Source organism: Biomphalaria glabrata, chromosome 9 (assembly GCF_947242115.1).
Source record: "Biomphalaria glabrata chromosome 9, xgBioGlab47.1, whole genome shotgun sequence".
NCBI lineage: Eukaryota > Metazoa > Mollusca > Gastropoda > Planorbidae > Biomphalaria > Biomphalaria glabrata.
In genome coordinates this window covers 37,540,130-37,552,811 of record NC_074719.1, presented here as the reverse complement: position 1 = coordinate 37,552,811, position 12,682 = coordinate 37,540,130, and the positions used below count along the sequence as shown (strand labels likewise).

Below are 12,682 nucleotides of genomic sequence, written 5' to 3'. Positions count from 1 at the left end.
TGTACAGGGCATGACCCCCGCATAAGATAAGATAATTTTTATTGACCCAATCTAATGGAAATTCAGTTTGACTACAATTGACAAGCTCAGCGAAACTACTGTACAAAAACAATATTGATTAAAAATTCGAACAACATTCACACACGAAACACATACACATTCACAACCAGCGCTTCATGAATTATGCACCAGTTATACCGTTGAGAAGACCAGTCGTACCTTCGAAATAGTTTCTGAGCACCCTGTCCTCATTAAGGATATGTTCTACTGTCTCGCCTTCTTGGTAGCGGTGGCGACATCTGGGATAGTGGTTCTCTTGGATCCTAGCGAAATAGTCTTCTATTGCATAGTGCCACGTGCGAAAACGTGCCTAAATTGCTTGAACCTAGCTGCCACCACTCGTCTTTCCTGTTAGAAAGTTTTAGAAAGTTCCCGTCCCTTGCTGAAATGGTCAAAGTTATCGTACCATTTGGACTTGATCCATTCACAAATCCTGGCTTTTGCACACTCATTTGTTTACTGCTCCTCTGGTGGGTCAAGATGTGTTTCTAGCTTTGTCCGACCGTCTGCCCTGACGTTTCCTCTGAGTCCACAATGGAATCCATTGCATCACCATGCGTCTCTTGTGTTTTCCTTCTAGGCGCTCCACGTACGCCATAGACTTTGCCGGCGGGGTAGGCCACGTCTCTGAGCTCTCGAGAGCTGGTAGGCAGGATAGTTAGTCTGGATTAGTTTACATTAGCCGGTGCCGCTGTTCATTCGTCAATTCGTTTCTGGATGTTTTCTAGAGCGTTTCTGACTCCTTCCGCTTCCACCTACGAATGGACCTACTGAATCGTCTACTTCGGGGACACACACACACACACATACACACACACAGACACACACACACACACACACACACACAAAAGGTAGCATTTATAGCTATCCGACATAGATTGGATGGCTGCCTGGTCGTGCGGTTAGCGCGCTGGACTGTCGTTCGGATTTATCGACGGTCGAGGGTTCAAACCCTGCCCGCTGCCATCCCCCGTCGTCCTGCGGGAGGTTTGGACTAGGAAGTAAACTATCTTCAACTCTGAAGGAACATCCGAAACATGTAAAACATTTTACAGATAAAAATCTGGAATATGAAAGTAAATGCATATAAGTAGATTTCCATTTGGATACATCCAGGTCAATTTTTTTGACAAAGCCGGCTAAACAATAAATATAAAGCTCCTCCTTTGTGATCGAAGAAGAGCACATTTCTCATTTCCTATGATCGGAGATGACTGTTAAGTCCAATCTTTGCTTAAAAAGCCGGCCGCATACGTGGCGCGGGTAGGTTTGGTCAGTTGCAGATAAGCTTTTTTGTTGCTTTGGCACTCTTTCGCCCTGGCCACTCTTCTTGCTTCAAATCTCGAGACTCCTAGACTCACAGCTTCACGCCATGAGGAGCGATCAAAAGCTAGTGCTTCCCAGCCGTGAATGTCAATATCACACTCCTTAAGGGAGCTCTTAAGGGTGTCTTTATAACGCTTGTATTGACACACACACACCCGGGAACGCTTTCCTGCGCACAGCTCCCCGTAATGAAGTCGTTTGGGAAGGCGATTTTCTGGCATGCAGAGTACATGTCTTGTCCAACGAAACTGGGACCTTTTAACCCTGGCATTGATACTGTTCATCTTGGACAAAGCCGACCAAACCATACAATCCTATCGGCAACACTTACGCCCCTCATACTTCTAAGGTGTATGCAGGTAAGGTAAGGTTGTGATTATTGATAGTTTGCAGCTCATAGCTCTTGTCTTTTTTTTTTGTCTTTTTTTGCGCTGAAAATATTAAAACCCTGCACTTTTACTTGCATGCATTGACCCTACGGTTTTACCCACCAACGTTATTTGTAAATCTTGTTTAAACGTTCTTTATTTCTTACGTTTTGTCCCTTTTGGTGTTACCAACTGATGTCACCCGGTGTTGGTGTTACCCGGTATTTGTGTTAACCCGGTGTTGGCATTACCCGGTGTTGGCATTACCCGGTGTTTGTGTCACCCGGTGTTTGTGTTACCCGGTGTTTGTGTTACCCGGTGTTTGTGTTACCCGGTGTTTGTGTTACCCGGTGTTTGTGTTACCCGGTGTTTGTGTTACCCGGTGTTGGCATTACCCGGTGTTGGCATTACCCGGTGTTTGTGTCACCCGGTGTTTGTGTCACCCGGTGTTTGTGTTACCCGGTGTTTGTGTTACCCGGTGTTTGTGTTACCCGGTGTTGGCATTACCCGGTGTTTGTGTTACCCGGTGTTTGTGTTACCCGGTGTTTGCATTACCCGGTGTTGGCATTACCCGGTGTTTGTGTCACCCGGTGTTTGTGTCACCCGGTGTTTGTGTTACCCGGTGTTTGTGTTACCCGGTGTTTGTGTTACCCGGTGTTGGCATTACCCGGTGTTGGTGTTACCCGGTGTTTGTGTTACCCGGTGTTGGCATTACCCGGTGTTGGCATTACCCGGTGTTAGTGTTACCCGGTGTTTGTGTTACCCAGTGCTGTCAGGACTTCTAGCACCACCTAGCGACGCCACTGCATCTATTTTGAAGTGCCTCTTTTAGTTACATAGTAAGTAACAGAGGAAACAAGTCAGGGCCTGGCACTAGGACAGATTACTGCATTGACTACAATACTCAACGGTAATTCCCTATTCTAAATATAGTATGCCTATTGCTTTTGTTAACTGCCACAATATATTTTTTTTCAGTATGACAGCCAGGAAGTACTTACAGTTACCCAATACATTCTGTTTGAGAATCACTGACCTATAAATACAGATAAGACACAAGTTATGCCCAAGTGTGATTCGAACTTTGTCAACAGACTTTGTTTAATGACAACGGTCATGACTCAGAACCTCCCAAAAAAAATAAATCATTGCGTTCTACTTATGGTAACTGGACCTCCTAGACCTACGTCATTTGTCGACATATTGTAGAGACGCGATTGTTGGTGAGCTCATGGCTAAATATAGATCATTCAATATTAGACGTAGGCTACCGTTTAGATAATCAACTATTATTGAACTATATGACGTCATGTACTGGAAATCAAATATCGATCAAGTAAGATTATAAACAATTGACTCGTTAGCTCAATGAGATGGAGGCACTCGCACAAGAAGCTCGGTTCTGAAGAAGTGTCGAGACATAGCGATGGCCTGACTAGCAAAACTGAATCATTCGACTGGTGTCAAGTTTAGATTCAAATGTGGCTGCCTGATCATTAGAAATGCACTCTGAACTATCGTTCGGTAAACTCAATGTTGGCTCTAAAAAATCCCACACTGGATCGAAATAAAGATTTTAAAAAATCTTTATTTTTTACTTTTGGTAAATTTAACAGCTGCGATTTTTTTATTTTTGTAAATAGCTTAGTTGTTCTAAGCTTCAGTTCAGTAATAACAGATTAAATGTTCGTCTTTTATCGTCCACGGCAAGTGGGAGGTGAGCTAGTGATTATCAGTTAGTGAGTGATCAGGGCCCAGGATTTTATATAGAAGATTAATGTTGTGCAAATTTTGATATTTTAAAATCAAATTTTAATATCTTAAGCTTGTAGAGATTTTTTTATATTAATTAGTAACTTTGAGTTGGCAACATAAATAATTTCAGTTTCAAGTTTCTGTGGTTTAAATATAGCTTCCTCATCATTGTTTTGTTTATCTATTTCACAAATATTTCCAAACTTCCTATTTACATTTTCTGACGATTTTCATATTTCCTGCACATTTCTCCTACGGTATATTTTTGTTTAATTAAATAATGTAAAGTTTGTAAAGCGAATCTTCAACATCATAATGCAAACAAAGAGCAGATAACTGTGATTAACATCAGAATGAAGATCTTTTGTGTAAAAAAAACAACTAAATTAAAAACAAACATTTAAAATATAATTTTTGAAAGTTATTATTATTATTTTAGATATAGTAGAAGGTAAGGGGTATTTATATGGGTGTATGTCATGCATAGAAATCAAAACCGTTTGTCCAATCTTGATAAAACTTGGCATAAATGTTCCTTGCGTAGGCATACTAGCTGGAATCGTTGTTAATCTAGAAACGCTACACTATAATACAACGCCAACACTATAACGCCAGATTCAAGAATCCATTTATTTACACACCCTCACAGTACGAGGTTACACACAACACTCTGATATGAACTTTCTTACCAAGGGGAATGACTCTACATACTAATAACAAACACATACACATAAACACAATGTCAACATTAATTACAATCTTTTTTTTTTCTTTCTTTCATTCTTTCGTTTCTTCTTTCATTCATTTCTTCCTGTCTTTCAAACTATCATTGTATTTTGAAGGCTAAGTAAAACTGAACATATAGGCTACATAACGAAACAAAAATAGGTGATAGGACCTCTGACTACCTCGAAATATAATTTTTTAAAAAGATAGCAAACTTTACAAGTGTCCTTGTCTACTGCATACAATTCAATCTTCTCAAACATCAAGGAGAATGTGTAGAGAATAAAGAAAAACAAAATGTCAACTTTAAAAAAGAAATGTAGCACTGTCTGGTATGTACAGAGTTGCCTTAGCATTACATTCAATAAAACGTGTACAGCAAAATTGTATGTATGCATAATGTAATAGTGTGGGCTAGGAATATCAATGGCATACAATAAGATGACATGATGTTAGACCTGCACATGTAAATGAATAGATTTGAGAACTATATGTCAAATGGTAAAAGGAGTATTCTGGAGAGAAATAACTTAATTGTAGTACGTCTTCTGAAAGTGTGTGTGCATTCAAGAAATAGCTCAAAATTTGAACAAAATGAAAACAAAAGAACAAGTATCAGAGAAGCGTAAGCAAAGTACTAGTGTCAAGCGAAACTAAAACTAAAAACAAGTATCATAACAATGAGAGCAAAATAATACTGTGCATCATGTTGCACAATATACAAAAGATTGTTACTAAGAAACAGCCAGAGATTTCAGCCAGTCTTCTTTATGTGCCCATCTCACCTGATCAGCATTCTTATTTGGTGTTTGGTAATGCAGGGCCTTGGTCACTCATCACGGCGATTGGTGTACCTTCGTATCCGGTCCAACATTGGCTGTAAGTTGAAAACTATCTAAATGTCAAACTATGCACATAGAATGGAGTCAAAATGGGTTGTCGACATAGGGTTGATAAGACTAGGAATAGAATAAAATGTCCTGAGGATTGAAGGGGGTGGGGTTAAAACACTAGGTATGGAGCCATACATCCTAAGAATGTAGGGCTTAAAAGACGCCATGAACGGAGTCAATTGTTCTGAGGATGTTATGGTGGAAAGCTGCCGCACCAAAAGACTTGTACTGTCAGACGCCACCTTGCTTCTTCACTATTTCTGTATTCTCTGATGGTTACATTGATGTTAACAGTGGCAAGTGTGGATAGCATCTTTCTGTTGGTGTTGTAGGCATTCACCAGAAATACACATAATTTCATACACCAAGGTTTCAAAACGTTCTTCCCACACAAAGAAGGTTAAATGTAGTGGGGTAAAGAAATGTTGACAATACTCTGCAGTCTGATCAAATGTAGTGGGGTAACAGTACAGGGGGAGGGGAGAGAAACTGTTAACAATCTGCTCAGTTGCAGTGCTGTTTTCAAACTTGATGCGCATCGTATGAATCAAGAGTGACTCAAAGGCAATACGAGAAAGTAATGCCAGTTGTTAAGGAACAATGTCTCTATACACAGCAACTTGTGGCTAGAGCAGATAGATTCACATTGTCTCAGACTAACACACAGATGTTTCCTTCTGGTCGCTAGATCAAAGGTCACCTAGTCAAAATATTCTGCCTAATATTTCGACACAGTTGTGTTCACTTTGTTTTTTTTTTTCAGTCACAGGAACTGAAAGTAATCTCCACACACACACAGTATGATTATAACTCGTTGAGCGTGACCTTGGAGTATTGTCCAAACTATACTAGCAACTCTACTACACATGTGTAGCTTCAAAATTCGTGCACATTCTAGAAGCAGGTCAGCCTTGAATTTCTCCACCACTGTCAATCATAAAAATAATTCATCGCTCTACTGGAGCGTGCACTGCCCTCATAACCTCGTTGTAAAATCTCTCCAGTAAACGGACAAGTTCCCTTTTCGTCCTCTACAACTTTGAGAGTTTCTGTGAGGTTCTCCCAGCTGTCTGGACATTTAGACAAAAGATGTCTATATGACCCACAAGATAAGCATCTCAAAACATTTCCATCACGACCTAATGGGTTTAAACCTTTCTTTCTTGCTTGAGAGAACTGATCTCGAGCAATGTTTCTGACTTGACCTTCACCTCTAAAGTGACTTCCACCTTTATATAGTCTACTTTCATGATGTTCCACTTTCGGCTTGCTGGTAGATTTCAACTGCTCTTTATCTCGTCTTTCAAAGCTCTTGAAGTTTTCACGTCTGCTGTGGTTCAACTGTTGTTCCCCTCGTCTTCCCAAACTGCTAAACGTTTCATGTTTCTTGTAGCCAGCCGCCCATAAAGCCTCCTCATTCTCAGACAAACACCTTGGCTCAAGTTTGATACAGGCATCGAACTTTTTCCCTTTACTATCTTCTCCTTTGAACTTTCTAAGAGATGCCTTTGCTTCTTCATACAGCGTTTCCCGGTTAGCAAAGTTCATACCTGTCAGAACTAGCATCTTCTCAGTTTGCGTAATTCTTGCCTTTCTGAGCAGCTTGAAGGCCAGAATCTCAGGTAACATCTTCATTCGTTTCTGTTCTAATCTCCTATACTTTTAGTCAAATTCTGAGATAAAATCACGTATGGATTGATTTTCACTTTGCCTGAAGTTTTCAAAATCATCAAATTTATCAATACTGTCTGCCAGGTCTCTTTAGCCAAGTTCTTGTCAAGAAATTTTAACAGATTCTCGAAACCTTCCTGACACTTGAGCTCCGACAGCTCTAATTGCTCAAATACCTTCTCTCTTATATCCTTGACTCACTGCCTTGTGGTAATGAAAGGGCTACGACTATCGCTCTCTTCTCTTTCTTTAGCTCCGTGATTTCATTCCACGCTAGCAGTTCTTTCTTATATAATTCATAAGGCATATCTTTCAAAAAGGATGGAATCTCAATTCTTGTAGTCATTATCACTTTAAATAGGATCAACTAAGTAAATACGTTTACTTACAGGCTCTGCTACCACTTGTTAATCTAGAAACGCTACACTATAATACAACGCCAACACTATAACGCCAGATTCAAGAATCCATTTATTTACACACCCTCACAGTACGAGGTTACACACAACACTCTGATATGAACTTTCTTACCAAGGGGAATGACTCTACATACTAATAACAAACACATACACATAAACACAATGTCAACAATCGTGACGTATGTATAGTAGCCCTAAAACAAACTAAAGACCCTCAAAAAAAAAAGTTGCCCAACTCTATGAAAGTATTAGTATTTCATAGATCTAGGTCATTTTTTCCATGTTTAGATCGAAAGGATCTACATCTAGATCTAATTTTTCTTAAACTACACTTTGCACATAGTTTTTTACTTTGACCCTTGAAAATGCAAAATTTTGATTTGATTATTTAATAAAAATTAATCTTCAGATTTGTGTTTCAAAAGCATTTTTACGTAAATTCGTTCCTTATATCTACGAATTTAGAATTCCTGACGTACATTTTTTCATTAGACAAGACCGAAATGTTACACATCTCTCTATTCCTAGGTCTAAAACTCTAATTAAATTTCTCTTCCCAAAGATAGTTTTATACTTTAACACATGAGCATACTAATTATAGTCCATTAATTTTATATTTTAATCAAATTAACATTCACATTTGTTTTTTTAAAGCATTTTTCATACATTCGTTCGCTATAACTGCGAAGCCGTGTTGACATATATTTATATAGTCCCATTCATGAAGTCGCGTACATCTAACAAAATAGGTCACGCATGCACAGAGCGAAGCCTCCACGCACGCGAAAAACTAACTCTATCCAAGCCAATATTTAACTCTAGATTAGTCTAGATCTATTTCTAGCTCAAGATCTAAATAATGTCTATTCATTTCATTTTTTTTAATTATGTAGGCCTACAAGCAAAGGTTTTTATTTGAAAAAATGGATTTAGGTCGATTAGCTATTTTGATAGCTCCATTCATACTATTTTTACATTTATGCATTCCGCATTCGCTTTACTTATAGCATTATTATTTCGTTTAATTGTTTACAAAACACTCTCAGTGACTATATCGATAGTGATACACAAATTAAGACCCGCGGGCATTATATGGCTAGTTATTTTATATTTTTAAGTCCATAAAAAAATCAACAAACTTAATTTTTTAAAAATATTCAAATGCTGATAACAAGTTTTATTAAAAGCTGTAGTGACGAGTTGCATTGCAATAAATTCACCGTACAAAACATATATAGGCACGAACGACCACTGGACCTCATTCACCAAAACGAACGATCACGTGATATTATTGATAAAACAATGGGAAAAAAAACTGTCACGTGATAACCATTGTTGATTAGAATAAATTGTAATTTTGCAAGAGATAGAGAAGCACGTAACTCAATGTTGTATGTTTACGATTGGTGAATGAGGTACAGCAAACAAAAATGCAAATTAATTATTCAATGACAGCATACAAGCCTACACTTAATGGCTGTTAATGTTTAGGGGCTACATACCTATATTTAATAGGAAGAAAAAGTATTGTATTACTGAAATCAAATTTACATTCGGGTCAGCTTCCAACAGTTAGCTTAACATCCCCATTGATTTAATATCCCCATTATTATTATTATTATTATCATCATTACATTTATTATTATTACTTTTGTGTAGATAATCTCTCATGCTGTAGCAAGATCAGTGCTCTGTGACGAGACCAATGGTTACAGAAGGCCTGAACACTGACCCGCTACGTCATATCCTTACATTACAATTAACTTTACATCACAGTTTTTTTTTTTTTGTTTTTTTTTTACATTATGGGAAGACAAACTTTTGAAAGACAGTACTTGTTCATAACAGGAGGCGCGGTGGCTGAGCGGTATAGCGATTGGCTTCCTAACCGGGATTCCCGGGTTCGAATCCTGGTGAAGATTTGGATTTTTAATTTCGGGATCTCTGGGCGCCTCCTAGTCCATCCAGCTCTAATGGGTACCTGACGTTAGTTAGGGAAATGTAAAAACGCCCTCGTTAACCTTGGTCACGGAAACAGATGATCTTTACATCAACTGCCCCATAGATTGCAAGATCTGAAAGGGAAAGTTTACTTTTTTTTTATTTTACATGGTCATTTTACCTTTCCTAGGGCCGGTCTTAGAATAATTGGAAGCCCTAGTCGAAGCAAATAGAGAGGCTCTAGGTGACATGAATAGGGAGGCCTAGGTGATGTGAATAGATTGTCCCTAAATGAACCGGGGAAAAAAAAGACCGAAAAAGACGCACTGAATTATCAGAATTATTATCAACCGTCCTGCATCTAGAACTAAATCAAGCAATAAGTTGAATTCATATAGCGCCGATAGCACATCATGTGCTTTATGGACGATTCATCATCACCTGACTAGAAATAATGTTTCGACATTTCACCAAAAGGAAGAAACAACGGTCTTCTAACATGTGTAGTCTAAACATTCGCGAATAAACATTAAAACATGGTTGAGACTTAGAGAGCTAAGCTATTATACATAGAGCCTTACAGTTCTGCTATATTTGAGATTTGAACCATGCTTCTCAATTTTTTTTTTCTAAAAAATGTCGTTGAGTCTAATCGGATGCCCTAGGCAGCTGCCTAGTTTGCTTGTGTCTAAGGTCGGCAATGCTTTTCCCCAAAGTATGTCAGGTACACATTAAGATTTATTGGACTGAGGAGCGACCTAAGAAACCCGATATTTAAAGTCCCAATCATAACCAGGATTGGAACTCGGGATCCCACGGTTCGGAAGCTAAATAATTGTATAGTTCTTAGCCACCACGCTACATAAACTATTATATGTGATAAACATTAATTAATTAACTCCTAAACGACCAACTTTATTTCATAAACAGAAACGTACAAACATTAGGACTATAGGCTATAGCTTACTCACCAATGTATGTCACGGAGCAAAGCTACTTTCACAAACATCAAATAAGCTTACACATATGTACACATACTGATTGATTTATCATCCTTCCTTAACTTGACACTATCATTCATTATTCAGTATAGATAAAAACATCAATTTTTTCCATTTGTAACAAAGCAATTTGCTGCCTGCCAAGAAATGCTTGATTAAAAGATACTCGCAAATGTCTGAACAAATTTTGACTTTAAAAGCTGCTCAACTTTGTATTTGCCCACTGTATTTCAGTCACAAACGACAGAGCATATTATGGATAGATAAAGCGCTAAACTGCCCTATTAGCGCACCCCATTTATGTCACAAACAACAGAATAAATTATGGGCCCATAAAGTGCTAAACTGCTCTAGTAGACCACAGCGTTTTGTCCTGTTCTTATCCATTAAAACGTGGGTTAAAGTTAGACTTAAACTTTTCTCAAATGTTTTAATCTGAGTTTTTCACGTCTCAAGATTCTGCGGTCCATCATGAACACATCATTGGAAGAGCTCGTTACTTCTATAATTTCATATCTCTGAAAGACGCACTGAACTTTTCCGGAATTTTCCGCGATGACGGTCATCCCGGGCACGGGGCAGCAAACTGTGTCACCTGTAGAGTCACATGGCTTGGCTATGTGGTAGCCACGTCTGCAGGATGAACATCTGACGCACTTCCCGTCTTTGTTAGGGGAGCGGAAGTAGCCCTTGTCGCAGCCTATCACGGTGTCCGAATCAGGAGTACACATCCTCAGAGTTTTTTCATGGTGGCAAGTCAAGGGCTGCCTGCACAGCTTACACTCGCTACGGCGATGTTGTATTTCGGATAGGAATGTCCCCGACGGGCAAGGGAAACAATGTTCGTTGGTCTCGTAGCGATACAAGTAATATCCCTTGGTACACTTGACTTCCAGGTGAAGATGCATGTGTCCAAAGGAATTCATCGTGTAATGACAGACAAACAGCAAGAATACAATAATCCCAACCGCAAACTCTGGTAATTTTTCACTGGGGATGACAGTCCAGAGTCTCCCAGCATAAATCCTGTAAGTAGATATAAAAAAACTTGACAGTAAAAAAAAAACAAAAAACAAATTACAGATAAATATAACTACGATCTAGTACAATGTTAAGAGATATTTACAAATCAGAATGCTGTATCCCAGGGTGCCAATAAATGGGATGATATGATATAGAACACAAAATCTTATTTGTAGAAAACGAGGATGTTTTGTTTACAGAGCTTACATCAACTCACTCTCTGCCGATAGGGTCAAAGTTTGTTAACGTTTTTTGTCTCCGACAACCAATCTCGGATCAAGCTCAAATTTTGCTTTTTTTTTTTTCTGACAACACAAGAATCAATTTAAAAAAAAAATTAACGATAGGTCATGAATTATTTTGTTTGGTATCTTGAACGAGGGAAAGAACTTGTATTTGACTGAAATAGTGGAATAAGCTGAATTAGTTCCCATTATGGGTCGCCGCTTCGAAGTAACTTTATACAAACAATACATTTAAAATTCACCGAGATAGTTTTTCCCTCCCCCCCCCCACCCCAAACTTTAATACTTGAATTATTTATACTTTATATGACTTTTTGAAGTGAGGTATCTCCTGTGGCAAACTATAATTCACTTTTCGCAGTAGAAGCACACGGTTTTTTTCACTACGATAAAGTTAGTGACATTTACTATTTACCGAGTTTTGGCGTAATAAGTAAAAGAAACAAAATTCAAAATATTGATTTTTCCTTGCTTTTTAAAAAAAAAACCGAAACAGAAAGGTTGTCGTCGTATATCTAAAATAATTTTAATTTTAATTGTAAAATTCACAAAGTTTAATTCTTTTCGACTCATTCATGTTTTTATTGCAGTTGACAGAAAAAAAAAATGCACACTTATTGTAAGAATGACACTTCGTTTAGATTTCAAATAATTTACTTAACATTTTTTTTTACTTATATATTTAGAATTACAAAATAATAGGACAGGATAAGGGTACAAACAATTAGGTCTAAATAAAAACTCACTTATTCTTGAGTGTTTCCATCTTGCACTACAGTTTCATTGAAGGAGTTCCAACAAATAAAGAAATGTACCAGACACTATACATATAATACTGTATTAGAGATTTTGTTTAGAGAGTACAAGGAACTACGGAATGACGCAAGCAGCCATTTCTGCAAGTCGCAGATAATTGGCTACATTCGGAAAGTCCCGAAATGACGCAAAGTCTAAGGAAAATAATAAAAAGCCGGATTGGTTAGCTATTAATACCTATACATTGATTTAGGTCACATATCTATTTGGCAATATTTATTTAACAAAATAAAATCCTCAAACTGTGTCTCGCTAGCCCCATAGTACTTACATAATAATAAGGCTTTTCTTCTAATCCAAAGATTATTGATGAGTGCAGCATTTCGCGTGGCTTCACAATCCCAGCTGCGACCAACATATTTTGCCACAACCAGCACAGACTTTACGTTGTCCTCTGGTGGTCCATTTAGGTTATCTTATCATTGTCCACGTCTGTCC

The 12,682-nt window shown here is 38.1% G+C and overlaps 1 long non-coding RNA gene across 1 annotated transcript; it reads right to left on the bottom strand.

Annotated features, from left to right (window-relative positions):
• Positions 1-4,120: 4,120 nt before the first annotated feature.
• On the bottom strand, positions 4,121-12,376 carry LOC106056352 (uncharacterized). The gene is made up of 2 exons (XR_008779822.1): positions 12,175-12,376; positions 4,121-11,186 (listed from the first exon to the last, which is right to left on the bottom strand). It is a non-coding gene; the product is annotated as an uncharacterized LOC106056352 (long non-coding RNA).
• Between the last annotated feature and the right edge of the window lie 306 nt (positions 12,377-12,682).